The following is a 17,141-nucleotide window of genomic DNA, read 5'->3' as shown; positions in this document are numbered from 1 at the left end:
CCTTTACTGCACAGCCCTCGCTGCCCTTGAGCTGAGTAATTTGCTCGGCCATTTCAGAGGCAAACACTTTGCTGTGGGGATGTCGGACAAACCATGTGAGCATGGCAGTTGCCCCCTAGTGTATTTTTGATGAACAAACATTGTTTTGGACATCAGCAATGATTTCAGACTTATTCATAGATTGTTAATTGCAATATTTAAAAAAATGATTATTGCAAATTCCACCATTTCTGATGGTGGGATTTAAACCTGCCTCCACAGAACATTGGGTGAGCATTTGGATACATGCTCTTGCAACAATACCACGAGGCCATCACTTCACCTACTCAAAGGTTGCTCATTCCTGAGCACTGACACCAGGGCATCAGGAACCTAAACCTGTTCTTCCTACATGATTGTTTCGTTATGAAATTTTCCTGCCCTCTGGTGCTATCACTCAGACTCTCTTCATGTGGTATCCCTCACTGTGAGGGTCGAATTGCTGCCTCTGTCAGCGTCTCTCACTCTTGCAGCTTCTCCGGATCCTGAACCAATTTAAGTCTTTACTCCAGAGAGACGCAGCAGCATATGCAAGAGATGGAGACAGGGTTTTTCAGATCTCTGTTGGACTTAGTGCCATTCTCCATGTGTATCCCTCACGGGATCTGTCTAATTTCCCAAATTGTTGATTCCTCTGACTCCTGTAGGTATTAGGAACGGCCTGACTCAATAGACTTCCCAGCTGCTGGATGTCTCGTCCATCGCCACATTGAAGATGGTTGATCAGCCAGGGAGACAAAGAGAAGGGAGATTTGGAGTGTTCAATAAATCCTGCAGTGAGGTAAGATCACTACAGTGAACAGAGCAGACAGCAAAGACAGAGCTCCCAACATCAGATAACAAAACATGACATAGATACAGTGCTGGAGGGGGTGCACAGTACAGACACACCCCAGGCTCAATCAAAACCTTATAGTAAGTTCTGCTGTGCTAAGACTCACTACTCTGCAACAATCTATCTATGGAATGTCATGGTGACTTAGTGTCTTCAATAATTTGTAACTCCTATAACAGTTCCTGTCCCGGTAACATCCTCCCTTCCCTATACTCCCTCCACATATTGGAATCCTCCCTTCCCTATACTCTCTCCACATATTTGGATTGTACTGCATTCCTGACTACCAGCCCTATCGCTGTAACTTGCTTCAGTGTCTATAACGTGCCTTATCTCAGTAGTCTCCTACAATAACAGGAGACAGGGTCATCCAGCACGGAACAGGTTCCTTCGATCGAACTAGTCCATGCTGAACAGAGTCTATGAACGAGTCGCGTTTCCCTGCACTTGACCCATATCCCTTCAAACCTTCTCCTCTCCATGTACCTGCACAAATGTCTTTTCCATGTTGTTATTGTACTTTTCTCTATCACTTCCCCTCGAATCCCATTTCCTACCTGCACTGTACTCTGTGTGGAAAATCTTCTCCTCCAAATTCTTTGAAGTTTTTTTTCTCTCCCATCTCCTACTTATATCCTCCAGACCCAGAACATAAGAACATGACAGTACAGTACAGGCCCTTCGGCCCTCAATGTGTGCTAACCTGTGGACCCATTCTGAAGCCCATCTAACCTTCCCTATTCCATTCTCCCATGGCTATCAGTGATAGAAATATCTCTTTATGGGACCCCACAATTTCTTCCTGAGCTTCCTGCAATATCCTGGGATATACATGATTAGTTCCCAAGGATTTGTCCATCTTATACGCATTATAGAACCTTCACTACCGCCTGTTATGTTAAGTGGAGTCTTTTGAAGACGTTATTGTTCCTTATTCCCTGACTTGCCCAGTATTTCACCAAGTTAAGTTCAAACATGAAATTTTTGTTCAGGATCTCACCCATCTTCTGTGTTTCCACACTTGGATGGCCCCATTCGTCGTCAAGGAGCCACATTCTTCTCCTAGTTAATCTCCTGAAGAATATACTTGAAGAATCACTTTGGATTTTCCTCAGCCTGATCTGCCAATGCTTTCTGTAGTCCCCTTTGTGCCCTCCTGATTTCCCTCTTAAGTGAATACTCCATCTGCAATGTTCTTCAATAGATTCCCTGAATCCAGCTGGCTATGTGACACGTGCCCCCTTTTTGTTGACCAGAGTCTCAATACCCCCAGTCATCAGTGTATCCCACTTGTGTCAGCATTGTCTTTCACACTAACAGAAATATGATATCCCTCAAATATCATTTTATCGCTCTTTTGAAAGCTTCCCACCTGCCTGACGTCCCTTTACCTGCAAATAACCTCCACAATCAATTGCCAAAAGCTCTTCACTAATACCTTCTGGATTGCGGCAAGACAAATTTTGATCTTTAACTTGTGGACTAGGCTTGTGCATTTCCATCACTATATTCAAACTAATACAATTGTGCTCACTTTGCCAAAGTGTTGTCCCACTAGTGCCTCAGTCCCTTTCCCTACCTTGTTCCCCAAGGCGTAGTCAGGTTTTACCCCTTCCTGCAGTCCAACCATTTACATTCTGTCTGAGACATTTTTCTTGTACATGCCTAACAAATCCCATCCATTCAAGCTCTGAGCACACTGGCAGTCCCAGACTAGGTTTGGAAAGTTAAAATCCCTGACCATTCCAACCCTATCAATCTTACAGATATCTGAGATCTCCCGACATATTTGCTGCTCAAACTCTCGCTGACTGTTGGCAGCCTGCAGTACAGTCATATCAAACTGATCACCCAATCCCATATCTCAATTGCACCATTATAGCTTCAATGGGTGTTCCCCAGGAATATCCTCTCCAAGTGCTGCAGTGATATTTCACTGATCAAAAACTCCACCCCCTCCTCTCTCACCTCCTGTTCTATCCTCCCTGTGGAATCTGTACCCTGGAACATTGAGCTCCCAGTCCTGTCCCACTCTCAGCTGTGTTTCTGCCATATCTATGGTATTCCAGTCTCATGTTCTCATCCATGCGCCGACTTCATTTGCCTTAATTATTAAGCCTTTTATTTTGAAATAAATGCACTTTAATCAATCAGTTTTCCCTCAATGTCTGCTGTGCTCTTTCCTGATGTTTCTACTTAAGTTCCTGTCTTGAAATTCAGTCCCAGCCTCTACATTCAGACTGCAGCCTGGCACCATCCACCTCACTATGGACAACACCCTCAGCTTTCATGTCATCTGCAAACCTACTAATGATACCTTCTGCTTTCACATCAGAGTTATTAATGTATATAATAAACAGCAACGGCTCCCGTACAGATCCCTATGGTACACCCGTTAGTGAAAGAATTTCAATTGTAAAAACAGCCCTCCACCAGTTGTGGATCCTGTTTGCCAAATTGCCTTGGATCCTATTGGTCTGTTGCACCAGCCTTCTATATGGGATCTTGTGAAGCGATGTAATGAACTTCATGTAACCCACATCATCTGCACAGCCATCATCAAAATTCTCAATCATAATTTCAAATATAAATCTCAGCTGAATTTGGGAAAGGATCTTACTCTACCAAATGTATGATGAGTATCCCAAATCGATCTCAGCCTTTCCAATTTTTGATTCATTCTGTTCCTCAGAATTGTTCCCAACAATTTCTCTCCCCCTGCTGTCAGACTGTCTGCTCTGTAATTAGCTGGCCTATCCCTGCTGCCCTTCTTGAACAAAGGAACCACATTAGCTATCCTCCAGTCATTCCACACTTTATCAGTGGCCAGCAAAGTATTAAATATATCCACCAGGGCCCGAGCAATCTCCTCCCTTACCTCCCATAGCAGCGTGGGATACATTCAATTGGGCACTGGGGATTTCTCCACATTTAAGCCTGTGAAAACATAAAATCCCTCTTCCTTATTGATCGTAATATGTTTGAGAAAATCACCATCCCAACTGAAATCCCGAGCTACGATGCCTTGCTCCTGTGTGAATACAGATGGGAAGTATTCATTGAAGACCTCACCTACTTCTTCTGGCTTCATGTCCCGATTGTCCCTTTGCATTTCTTTGTGAAAACAATTGAGACTGATTGATTTGCTGCAGACAACATCCACCAGTCATCATGGGTACGGTGATCGAGTTGTGCGTCTATCCCTGTCAAATGTTTTATTGCGCTGGTGAGGCTTACTGATTGGTGATTTTGCGGGACAATTTGTTGGAAATACAGCAACGCAGCTGAGATCCGGCATGGGACCGACGAGTTGATGTTCCATGAACGCGATGGCCGGCTTTCGAATGAATACACATCTGAATCGATCATGTGACAAGTTCTTGCAGACGGTGAAAGCAAAAGCCACGACAAACCTTGACACAGCACAGCTGAGAACACAAGCGCTGCACATAGTCAGATTGCGGAACGAACCCGCGACCTCGGCGTAACTAGCACCACGCTCTAACCAGCTGAGCAAACCAACCAACGAACGCTCCGGTTCAAAGCATATGCCTATATTGCCGACGCTCATAACCACGGCGGCTATTGTAACGTACCTTCAACGATCGCTCACTGTGCTTCTGGAAACTCACAGACCTTTGGAGTCAGGGTTATGTGCTGCTGATAAACTGCTGCGAACCTTATGCCAAATGCATTGGAATTGGAACTCAACTGTGGGATTCTTTCTGCTCCCGAAGGACGCAGTTGCTTTAGAGTCAGCAACAGCGCAGAACTCAATTGCACGTTTTGCTCAATGACTCATGTTGCTTTTGCAATCTTCGTTTGACAGCATATTTAGCAGGTTAGCACGCCTTCCTGCAGCGTTTGTCAGCGACAGATCAGCTGCTAAGATGACTGCTTCAGACAGCATGCTACATCCTACATTTGAAAATGGAAAAGGTGCAAACGCTTACAGGCTGAACACTCTCTCACTATTTTGCCTGGCGCGTCAGAGGCTGGGAGCTGACCTTATGAAGGTTTTTCAATCATGAGGGGCATTTCTCGGGTAAATAGATAAGGTCGTTTCGCTCAGGTGGGGCAGTGCAGCACGAGAGGGTATAAATCTGGTGTGGGAGGGTGAGAATTCGACAGGCAGTGAGGAGCAACTGCGTCACGCAAAGGGTGGTGAGTGTCTGCAATAAGTTGCCAGACGAGCTGGTGATGGCTGGTACAATTCCAATACTTTTAAGGAATTTGGATGTGTATTTGAATAGGAAGGGTTTAGAGAGACATGGGTCAAGTGCATGCAATCGTGGCTGGATCAGTTGAGGATATCTGTTCGGAATGGATGAGCAAGACCGAAGATTGTGTTTTCAGTGCTGTCCATATCTAATGGCTCTATGATATTGCAGGTGAAATGATAAAAGAGATGAATAAAATAATGAAGTAAAATTGTCTGAAGTTGTTAAATTCAAACAACTTCAGATAATTTTATTTCAATTATTTTACTTCCCTTTTTTATTTGCGTTTTTCTCACTGTTGTGTACCTCTTATTTCTTGATTGTCTCTCTTTCTGTCGCTTCCCACTCTGTCAATACATTTTTCCTCTCCTCTGCCCGCTTTGCTACGCTTCTCCCCTGTTTTCCATTTTGTCTCTGTTTTCCACATGCCCCACATATTTTGTCACGTAACACTGGCTTCAGCCTTGGTCATTCGCGGCTCCTCATCTCCCTTTAATCTCTCCGTGCACTGTCATTATCACCTTTGCATCTGGAGCCTTGACTCACCTTCTCTCAGCCTGGTGTTAATAGCTCTGTAAATCTACCCTTTTTTCAAAATCTTTAACACAGGGTCAGTTAGACTCGAAACGTCAACTCTTTTCTCTCCTTGCAGATGGTGCCAGACCTGCTGAGATTTTCCAGCATTTTCTCTTTTGGTTTCGAATTCCAGCATCTGCAGTAATTTGCTTTTATTAATGACTCTGTGATATTGCTGGGATATGATGACTCCAGTGTCGATGCATGAGAGGTGAGCAAGCGAATGAATTCCCTCTGGAAGTCGCGGGAAATGTAGTAACAGAGATCCAGGAAAATGAGTTGAACGAATCTTTGAAGTGAATTGAAGCCTGAATTCTGTTCTCCTCCGAGACTGTGCCAGGTCGACCTAATACATTATATATTTCATGTTTTGCATTTCTTTGTGAAAACAATTGAGACTGATTGATTTGCTACAGACAACATCCACCAGTCATCATGGGTACGGTGATCGAGTTGTGCGTATATCCCTGTCAAATGTTGTATTGCGCCGGTGAGGCTTTCTGCTGGGTGATTTTGTGGTTTCGTGGTGCACTTTGTTTGGAAATACAACAACGCAGCTGAGATCCGGCATGGGACCAACGAGTTGATGTTCCACAACAGCGATGGTCAGCTTTCGAATGAATACACATCTGAATCGATCATGTGACAAGTTCTTGCAGACGGTGAAAGCAAAAGCCACGACAAACCTTGAGCAAGCACAGCTGACGAGACGATCGCTGCACATGGTCAGTGTGGGGATTGAACCCACGACCTTGGCGTTATTAGCACCACGCTCTAACCAGCTAAGCTAACCGACCTACGCAGCCGCACGCTCAAAACAAAGGCTTATATTGCCTGCTCTCACAACCACGGCGGCTATGCGTTTTCCGATTTGCAATCGATCGCACGATCGTCTGAAGTATTTCCTTCCGATGCAAAGTTTTTTAACAAAAAAAATTGACTTTTCCGAACGCGCACACTCGAGCTAACCATTTGCTCTGATATCCAAAATTAAGCACAATGTTCGGACGCATGCAATTTCAATCGCAATGCCACCAGCTCAGCTGCAGCTTGTCATGTTGACAAATATCATCTGGTTGAAACGTACCTTCAACGATCGCTCACTGTGCTTCTGGAAACTCACAGACCTTTGGAGTCAGGGTTATGTGCTGCTGATAAACTGCTGCGAACCTTATGCCAAATGCATTGGAATTGGAACTCAACTGTGGGATTCTTTCTGCGCCCGAAGGACGCAGTTGCTTTAGAGTCAGCAACAGCGCAGAACTCAATTGCACGTTTTGCTCAATGACTCATGTTGCTTTTGCAATCTTCGTTTGACAGCATATTTAGCAGGTTAGCACGCCTTCCTGCAGCGTTTGTCAGCGACAGATCAGCTGCTAAGATGACTGCTTCAGACAGCATGCTACATCCTACATTTGAAAATGGAAAAGGTGCAAACGCTTACAGGCTGAACACTCTCTCACTATTTTGCCTGGCGCGTCAGAGGCTGGGAGCTGACCTTATGAAGGTTTTTCAATCATGAGGGGCATTTCTCGGGTAAATAGATAAGTTCGTTTCGCTCAGGTGGGGCAGTGCAGCACGAGAGGGTATAAATCTGGTGTGGGAGGGTGAGAATTCGACAGGCAGTGAGGAGCAACTGCGTCACGCAAAGGGTGGTGAGTGTCTGCAATAAGTTGCCAGACGAGCTGGTGATGGCTGGTACAATTCCAATACTTTTAAGGAATTTGGATGTGTATTTGAATAGGAAGGGTTTAGAGAGACATGGGTCAAGTGCATGCAATCGTGGCTGGATCAGTTGAGGATATCTGTTCGGAATGGATGAGCAAGACCGAAGATTGTGTTTTCAGTGCTGTCCATATCTAATGGCTCTATGATATTGCAGGTGAAATGATAAAAGAGATGAATAAAATAATGAAGTAAAATTGTCTGAAGTTGTTAAATTCAAACAACTTCAGATAATTTTATTTCAATTATTTTACTTACCTTTTTTATTTGCGTTTTTCTCACTGTTGTGTACCTCTTATTTCTTGATTGTCTCTCTTTCTGTCGCTTCCCACTCTGTCAATACATTTTTCCTCTCTTCTGCCCGCTTTGCTACGCTTCTCCCCTGTTTTCCATTTTGTCTCTGTTTTCCACATGCCCCACATATTTTGTCACGTAACACTGGCTTCAGCCTTGGTCATTCGCGGCTCCTCATCTCCCTTTAATCTCTCCGTGCACTGTCATTATCACCTTTGCATCTGGAGCCTTGACTCACCTTCTCTCAGCCTGGTGTTAATAGCTCTGTAAATCTACCCTTTTTTCAAAATCTTTAACAAAGGGTCAGTTAGACTCGAAACGTCAACTCTTTTCTCTCCTTGCAGATGGTGCCAGACCTGCTGAGATTTTCCAGCATGTTCTCTTTTGGTTTCGAATTCCAGCATCTGCAGTAATTTGCTTTTATTAATGACTCTGTGATATTGCTGGGGATATGATGACTCCAGTGTCGATGCATGAGAGGTGAGCAAGCGAATGAATTCCCTCTGGAAGTCGCGGGAAATGTAGTAACAGAGATCCAGGAAAATGAGTTGAACGAATCTTTGAAGTGAATTGAAGCCTGAATTCTGGTTCTCCTCCGAGACTGTGCCAGGTCGACCTAATACATTATATATTTCATGTTTTGCATTTCTTTGTGAAAACAATTGAGACTGATTGATTTGCTGCAGACAACATCCACCAGTCATCATGGGTACGGTGATCGAGTTGTGCGTATATCCCTGTCAAATGTTGTATTGCGCCGGTGAGGCTTTCTGCTGGGTGATTTTGTGGTTTCGTGGTGCACTTTGTTTGGAAATACAACAACGCAGCTGAGATCCGGCATGGGACCAACGAGTTGATGTTCCACAACAGCGATGGTCAGCTTTCGAATGAATACACATCTGAATCGATCATGTGACAAGTTCTTGCAGACGGTGAAAGCAAAAGCCACGACAAACCTTGAGCAAGCACAGCTGACGAGACGAGCGCTGCACATGGTCAGAATGGGGATTGAACCCACGACCTTGGCGTTATTAGCACCACGCTCTAACCAGCTAAGCTAACCGACCGACGCCGCCGCACGCTCAAAACAAAGGCTTATATTGCCTGCGCTCACAACCACGGCGGCTATGCGTTTTCCGATTTGCAATCGATCGCACGATCGTCTGAAGTATTTCCTTCCGATGCAAAGTTTTTTAACAAAAAAAATTGACTTTTCCGAACGCGCACACTCGAGCTAACCATTTGCTCTGATATCCAAAATTAAGCACAATGTTCGGACGCATGCAATTTCAATCGCAATGCCACCAGCTCAGCTGCAGCTTGTCATGTTGACAAATATCATCTGGTTGAAACGTACCTTCAACGATCGCTCACTGTGCTTCTGGAAACTCACAGACCTTTGGAGTCAGGGTTATGTGCTGCTGATAAACTGCTGCGAACCTTATGCCAAATGCATTGGAATTGGAACTCAACTGTGGGATTCTTTCTGCTCCCGAAGGACGCAGTTGCTTTAGAGTCAGCAACAGCGCAGAACTCAATTGCACGTTTTGCTCAATGACTCATGTTGCTTTTGCAATCTTCGTTTGACAGCATATTTAGCAGGTTAGCACGCCTTCCTGCAGCGTTTGTCAGCGACAGATCAGCTGCTAAGATGACTGCTTCAGACAGCATGCTACATCCTACATTTGAAAATGGAAAAGGTGCAAACGCTTACAGGCTGAACACTCTCTCACTATTTTGCCTGGCGCGTCAGAGGCTGGGAGCTGACCTTATGAAGGTTTTTTCAATCATGAGGGGCATTTCTCGGGTAAATAGATAAGTTCGTTTCGCTCAGGTGGGGCAGTGCAGCACGAGAGGGTATAAATCTGGTGTGGGAGGGTGAGAATTCGACAGGCAGTGAGGAGCAACTGCGTCACGCAAAGGGTGGTGAGTGTCTGCAATAAGTTGCCAGACGAGCTGGTGATGGCTGGTACAATTCCAATACTTTTAAGGAATTTGGATGTGTATTTGAATAGGAAGGGTTTAGAGAGACATGGGTCAAGTGCATGCAATCGTGGCTGGATCAGTTGAGGATATCTGTTCGGAATGGATGAGCAAGACCGAAGATTGTGTTTTCAGTGCTGTCCATATCTAATGGCTCTATGATATTGCAGGTGAAATGATAAAAGAGATGAATAAAATAATGAAGTAAAATTGTCTGAAGTTGTTAAATTCAAACAACTTCAGATAATATTATTTCAATTATTTTACTTACCTTTTTTATTTGCGTTTTTCTCACTGTTGTGTACCTCTTATTTCTTGATTGTCTCTCTTTCTGTCGCTTCCCACTCTGTCAATACATTTTTCCTCTCCTCTGCCCGCTTTGCTACGCTTCTCCCTGTTTTCCATTTTGTCTCTGTTTTCCACATGCACCACATATTTTGTCACGTAACACTGGCTTCAGCCTTGGTCATTCGCGGCTCCTCATCTCCCTTTAATCTCTCCGTGCACTGTCATTATCACCTTTGCATCTGGAGCCTTGACTCACCTTCTCTCAGCCTGGTGTTAATAGCTCTGTAAATCTACCCTTTTTTCAAAATCTTTAACAAAGGGTCAGTTAGACTCGAAACGTCAACTCTTTTCTCTCCTTGCAGATGGTGCCAGACCTGCTGAGATTTTCCAGCATGTTCTCTTTTGGTTTCGAATTCCAGCATCTGCAGTAATTTGCTTTTATTAATGACTCTGTGATATTGCTGGGGATATGATGACTCCAGTGTCGATGCATGAGAGGTGAGCAAGCGAATGAATTCCCTCTGGAAGTCGCGGGAAATGTAGTAACAGAGATCCAGGAAAATGAGTTGAACGAATCTTTGAAGTGAATTGAAGCCTGAATTCTGGTTCTCCTCCGAGACTGTGCCAGGTCGACTTAATACATTATATATTTCATGTTTTGCATTTCTTTGTGAAAACAATTGAGACTGATTGATTTGCTGCAGACAACATCCACCAGTCATCATGGGTACGGTGATCGAGTTGTGCGTATATCCCAGTCAAATGTTGTATTGCGCCGGTGAGGCTTTCTGCTGGTGATTTTGTGGTTTCGTGGTGCACTTTGTTTGGAAATACAACAACGCAGCTGAGATCCGGCATGGGACCAACGAGTTGATGTTCCACAACAGCGATGGTCAGCTTTCGAATGAATACACATCTGAATCGATCATGTGACAAGTTCTTGCAGACGGTGAAAGCAAAAGCCACGACAAACCTTGAGCAAGCACAGCTGACGAGACGAGCGCTGCACATGGTCAGTGTGGGGATTGAACCCACGACCTTGGCGTTATTAGCACCACGCTCTAACCAGCTAAGCTAACCGACCGACGCCGCCGCACGCTCAAAACAAAGGCTTATATTGCCTGCGCTCACAACCACGGCGGCTATGCGTTTTCCGATTTGCAATCGATCGCACGATCGTCTGAAGTATTTCCTTCCGATGCAAAGTTTTTTAACAAAAAAAAATTGACTTTTCCGAACGCGCACACTCGAGCTAACCATTTGCTCTGATATCCAAAATTAAGCACAATGTTCGGACGCATGCAATTTCAATCGCAATGCCACCAGCTCAGCTGCAGCTTGTCATGTTGACAAATATCATCTGGTTGAAACGTACCTTCAACGATCGCTCACTGTGCTTCTGGAAACTCACAGACCTTTGGAGTCAGGGTTATGTGCTGCTGATAAACTGCTGCGAACCTTATGCCAAATGCATTGGAATTGGAACTCAACTGTGGGATTCTTTCTGCTCCCGAAGGACGCAGTTGCTTTAGAGTCAGCAACAGCGCAGAACTCAATTGCACGTTTTGCTCAATGACTCATGTTGCTTTTGCAATCTTCGTTTGACAGCATATTTAGCAGGTTAGCACGCCTTCCTGCAGCGTTTGTCAGCGACAGATCAGCTGCTAAGATGACTGCTTCAGACAGCATGCTACATCCTACATTTGAAAATGGAAAAGGTGCAAACGCTTACAGGCTGAACACTCTCTCACTATTTTGCCTGGCGCGTCAGAGGCTGGGAGCTGACCTTATGAAGGTTTTTCAATCATGAGGGGCATTTCTCGGGTAAATAGATAAGTTCGTTTCGCTCAGGTGGGGCAGTGCAGCACGAGAGGGTATAAATCTGGTGTGGGAGGGTGAGAATTCGACAGGCAGTGAGGAGCAACTGCGTCACGCAAAGGGTGGTGAGTGTCTGCAATAAGTTGCCAGACGAGCTGGTGATGGCTGGTACAATTCCAATACTTTTAAGGAATTTGGATGTGTATTTGAATAGGAAGGGTTTAGAGAGACATGGGTCAAGTGCATGCAATCGTGGCTGGATCAGTTGAGGATATCTGTTCGGAATGGATGAGCAAGACCGAAGATTGTGTTTTCAGTGCTGTCCATATCTAATGGCTCTATGATATTGCAGGTGAAATGATAAAAGAGATGAATAAAATAATGAAGTAAAATTGTCTGAAGTTGTTAAATTCAAACAACTTCAGATAATTTTATTTCAATTATTTTACTTACCTTTTTTATTTGCGTTTTTCTCACTGTTGTGTACCTCTTATTTCTTGATTGTCTCTCTTTCTGTCGCTTCCCACTCTGTCAATACATTTTTCCTCTCCTCTTGCCGCTTTGCTACGCCTCTCCCCTGTTTTCCATTTTGTCTCTGTTTTCCACATGCCCCACATATTTTGTCACGTAACACTGGCTTCAGCCTTGGTCATTCGCGGCTCCTCATCTCCCTTTAATCTCTCCGTGCACTGTCATTATCACCTTTGCATCTGGAGCCTTGACTCACCTTCTCTCAGCCTGGTGTTAATAGCTCTGTAAATCTACCCTTTTTTCAAAATCTTTAACAAAGGGTCAGTTAGACTCGAAACGTCAACTCTTTTCTCTCCTTGCAGATGGTGCCAGACCTGCTGAGATTTTCCAGCATGTTCTCTTTTGGTTTCGAATTCCAGCATCTGCAGTAATTTGCTTTTATTAATGACTCTGTGATATTGCTGGGGATATGATGACTCCAGTGTCGATGCATGAGAGGTGAGCAAGCGAATGAATTCCCTATGGAAGTCGCGAGAAATGTAGTAACAGAGATCCAGGAAAATGAGTTGAACGAATCTTTGAAGTGAATTGAAGCCTGAATTCTGGTTCTCCTCCGAGACTGTGCCAGGTCGACTTTATGTATTTCATGTTTTGCATTTCTTTGTGAAAACAATTGAGACTGATTGATTTGCTGCAGACAACATCCACCAGTCATCATGGGTACGGTGATCGAGTTGTGCGTCTATCCCTGTCAAATGTTTTATTGCGCCGGTGAGGCTTTCTGCTTGGTGATTTTGTGGTTTCGTGGGACACATTGTTTGAAAATACAGCAACGCAGCTGAGATCCGGCATAGGACCAACGAGTTGATGTTCTATGACAGCGATGGTCGTCTTTCGAATAAATACACGTTTAAATCGATCATGTGACAAGTTCTTGCAGATAGTTCAAGTAAAAGACTCGAAACTTGACACAACACAGGTAACGAGACGGTTAGTGTGGGGATTGAACCCACGCTCTGACTAGCTAAGCTTATCGTAAAACGCAGCTGGTAGCTGAAAGCAAATGCCTATATTGCTGGTTCTCTGAAACGCAGCGGCTATTCATATTCTGATTTGTTATCGATCGCACGATCGTCTGTCGTATTTCCTTTCGTTGCATAGCTTTTCAAAAAAAAATCATTGACTTTTCCGAAGTCAGCAACAGCGCAGAACTCAGTTGCACGTTTTGCTCAATGACTCATGTTGCTTTTGCAATCTTCGTTTGACAGCATATTTAGCAAGTTATCACGCCTTCCCGTAGCGTTTTTCAGCGACAGATCAGCTGCTAAGATGACAGCATCTGACAGAAAGCTACATCCTACATTTGAAAATGGAAAAGGTGCATAAGCAACATGACTCATTGAGCAAAACGTGCAATTGAGTTCTGCGCTGTTGCTGACTCTAAAACAACTTCATCCTTCGAGAGCAGAAAGAATCCCACTGTTAGATTACAATTCAAATACATTTAGCATAAGGTTCGCAGCAGTTTGTCAGCAGCTCATAACCCTGACACCAAAGGTCTGTGAGTTTTCAGAAGCACAGTGAGCGATCGTTGAAGGTACGTTTCTCCAGACGATATTTGTTTACAGGCTGAACACTCTCTCGTTATTTTGCCCTGCGCGTCAGAGGCTGGGAGCTGATCTTATGGAGGATTTTCAATCATGAGGGGCATGAATCGGGTAAGTAGATAAGTTCTTTTCGATCAGGTGGGGCAGTGCCGAACGAGAGGGTATAAATCTGTTGTGGTCGAGTGAGAATTCGAAATGCAGTGAGGAGCAACGGCTTCATGCAGGGGATGTTGCGTGTCAGCAAAAATTTGACAGACGAGCTGTTGATGGCTGGTTCAATTCCAATTCTTTTAAGGAATTTAGACGCGTATTTGAATAGGAAGGGTTTAGAGAGACATGAGTCAAGTGCATGCAATCGTGGCTGAATCAGTTGAGGTTATATGTTCGTAATGAACGAGTTCGACCGAGGACTTTGTTTTATCTAATGGCTCTATGATATTGCAGGTGAAATGATAAAAAAAACAATAAAATATTGAAGTAAAATTGTCTGAAGTTGTGCAATTCGAACAACTTCGGATAAGTTTATCTTAATTACCTTTTTATTTGTGTTATTTCCCTGTTCTGTACCGTACCTCTTATTTCTTGACAGTCTCTCATTCTGTCGCTTCCCACACTGTCAATCCAGCTTTCCTCTCCTCTTCCCCCCTTTGCTACGCTTCTCCTCTGTTTTCAATTTTGCATCTGCTTCACCCATCCCCCACATATTTTGTCACATAGCACTAGCTTCAGCCTTGGTCATTCACGGCTCCTCATCTCCCTTTTCTCTCTCCGTGCACTGTCATTATCACCTTTGCATCAGAAGCCTTGACTCACCTTCTCTCAGCCTGGTGTAAATAGCTCCCTAATTCTCCCCTTTATTGTCTTTAACAAAGGGTCAGTTAGACTCGAAACGTCAGCTCTTTTATCTCCTTGCAGATGGTGGCAGACCTACTGAGATTTTCCAGCATTTTCTCTTTTGGTTTCAGATTCCAGCATCTGGATGCCTTTCCATCTTGGAGTGGAATTCCTTCTTTTGAGCTTCTTGCTTCAATTGGTTGCAGGTCTGGCGTGCGACTGGTGATTCAGCAGACCATGAGGCCTTGGCCACTGACGTGGAACCTTCGGCCAGGCGGATCTCGTAGGGGAGCTGTTGGTCTCGGAGGGCAGTCAAAAAAGTCAGAATATGAAACTTAATTAGGACACTGTACAGCATCGTTAGATTGTTTTACGCTCGCGTCTGCATGTGTGCTGGTGTTTGTACGTGGACTTGATCTATCACCTACTCGAGATTTCCTTTCGCTGATATCTGCCTCATGTTATAAGCGTTCCAATTCAAATGTTTTATTTTTCGCGTCCTTTTCTCCTCTCTCTACTCCATCATCGACCTCAATATTTCCACCTGTCATTTACTAAATCTTCCTCCCCCAGGTAAACCACATTCCTTGATCCACAATTCTAACTGCTTTACACACGCGAGGACGTAATTATTTCGCATGTATTGCATTTTTGGTTGGCCATTTCAAGTACTGTGTGGACTGTCCTTTTGTTTGCTCTTGTCGGAGCGCATTTTTAGAGTAACTGGAAAAGTATTCATCTCTCTCTCTCTCTCTCTCTCACACACACACACACACACACACACACACACACACACACACACACACACACACACACACTACCGTTATTTTATCTCTTTGACTTGCTTTCTTACCTCCGGAGGTCCCCTCTCGCATTGGACAGTCCGCCTCAATGCCTTGGTTTTCGTCAACCAAGAAACCACGAATCCAGTACGCCTTTGGTGAGTCCAACTAAGCCAGTGGTGGCTCCAAGTCTAAAACCACCCTTAAATTTGCTGTCTCTGAAACACTCCAGAGACGGTTGTTCCCTTCCCTTGGGCTTTGCTCTAATGCCACGCAAGAGTTCACTGAACCCTGTCCCTGCTTTATTTATTCTCTTACAATGAGTTTCTATGTAGGATTACTTAAGTCACGATAGGTACCGCGATCCTATTCGATCCGAATGCCGGTGCTTGTGTGATCGACAGATTCGGGGTCCTCTCACAGAAAAGGGCCAATTGACCGCTCGAAATGAAGAGATACAACTTCATGGCGCTGGCGGCTACGCCTCCTAGGAATCTTCAGAATCCCACTCAGTTGCCTGGTACCGGGACGGGCCCCATAAGTTTACTGTCGCGGAAATTAAATTGACTTGACTCAACTCTTAGCAAGGGCAAAGAAAGGAGCTTTATTTAAATTCAGCAGAATTGACCCCAGTACTTTCATCTCAATGCCTCAATATCAGGGTTATCTGAGCATTGTTCAGATACTTGCCTTATACTGTTTCTTATCTAACACTCAAGGGAAACGACTGGGAAAACTCAAGTTGTTGTTCTCTCATCCCCTGGTCTTGGACATAACAGATTTTTTCTTCTTTCACTGCGTCCGACTCTTGCAAGATCGAGTTGAATGTTTACAAATTTGAAACAGCGACAAGCTGGCCGCAAACCTCACCAAAGTATTGTTTACAAAGCTCAGCACAGCATTAAATGTTCCAAAATCATTCTCTTTCAAATTCCACACGAAATGGATAATTTTCCATCACAGTAACTAATAGGATTCATGATGGCACAGCGATAGATGTCATCTAAATGGACTTCACTCAGGCGTTCGACAAGTTTTCCCATGGGAGACTGATTAGCATGGTTAGATCTCAGCGAATATAGGGAGAAGTAGGCATTTGAATATTGAAGTAGCTGAACGGTAGAAGGAAGAGTGTGGTGGCCGAGGGTTGCTTTTCAAACTGGGGGCCTGTGACCAGTGGAGTGCCAAAACGATCGGTGCTGGGTCCTCGACTTTTCGTCGTTTTTATAAATGATATGGATGTGATCATATGAGGCATTATCAGTAAGCATGCAGATGACATCATCATTGGATGTGTCATGGACAGCAAAGGAATGTTGCCACAGATTACAACAAGATCTTTGTCAGATGGGCCAATCGGCTGAGAAGGGGCAGGTGATTAATTAAGATGAATGCGAGGCGCTGCATTTTGGGAAAGCAAAACTCAGCAGGACTTTTCCACTTAACGGTCAGGACATAGGGAGTGTTGATGAATAAAGAGACCATGGAGTGCACGTTCATAGCTCCTTGAAAGTGTAGTCGCTGGTAGATAGGATAGTGAACAATGCGTTTCTTATCCTTTGCTTTATTGCTCAGAAAATTGCGTCCATTTTGCGGCTGTCCTGGACATTGCTTCGTCCCCTTTCGGAATATTGCGTACAATTCTGGTTTCCTTCCTACCTAATTCATG

The 17,141-nt window shown here is 44.3% G+C and overlaps 3 non-coding genes across 3 annotated transcripts; all 3 read right to left on the bottom strand.

The window, feature by feature from the left end:
* Positions 1-6,393: 6,393 nt before the first annotated feature.
* Positions 6,394-6,467, bottom strand: trnai-aau (transfer RNA isoleucine (anticodon AAU)). The gene has a single exon. It is a non-coding gene; the product is annotated as a tRNA-Ile (tRNA).
* Positions 6,468-8,682: 2,215 nt separating this feature from the next.
* Positions 8,683-8,756, bottom strand: trnai-aau (transfer RNA isoleucine (anticodon AAU)). Its single transcript has one exon. It is a non-coding gene; the product is annotated as a tRNA-Ile (tRNA).
* A 2,214-nt stretch (positions 8,757-10,970) lies between these two features.
* trnai-aau (transfer RNA isoleucine (anticodon AAU)) lies at positions 10,971-11,044 on the bottom strand. Its single transcript has one exon. It is a non-coding gene; the product is annotated as a tRNA-Ile (tRNA).
* Between the last annotated feature and the right edge of the window lie 6,097 nt (positions 11,045-17,141).

This window comes from Hemiscyllium ocellatum, unplaced genomic scaffold, assembly GCF_020745735.1.
Source record: "Hemiscyllium ocellatum isolate sHemOce1 unplaced genomic scaffold, sHemOce1.pat.X.cur. scaffold_302_pat_ctg1, whole genome shotgun sequence".
NCBI lineage: Eukaryota > Metazoa > Chordata > Chondrichthyes > Orectolobiformes > Hemiscylliidae > Hemiscyllium > Hemiscyllium ocellatum.
The sequence above is the reverse complement of the archived record's forward strand: the minus strand, read 5'-3'. Positions and strand labels throughout refer to the sequence as shown.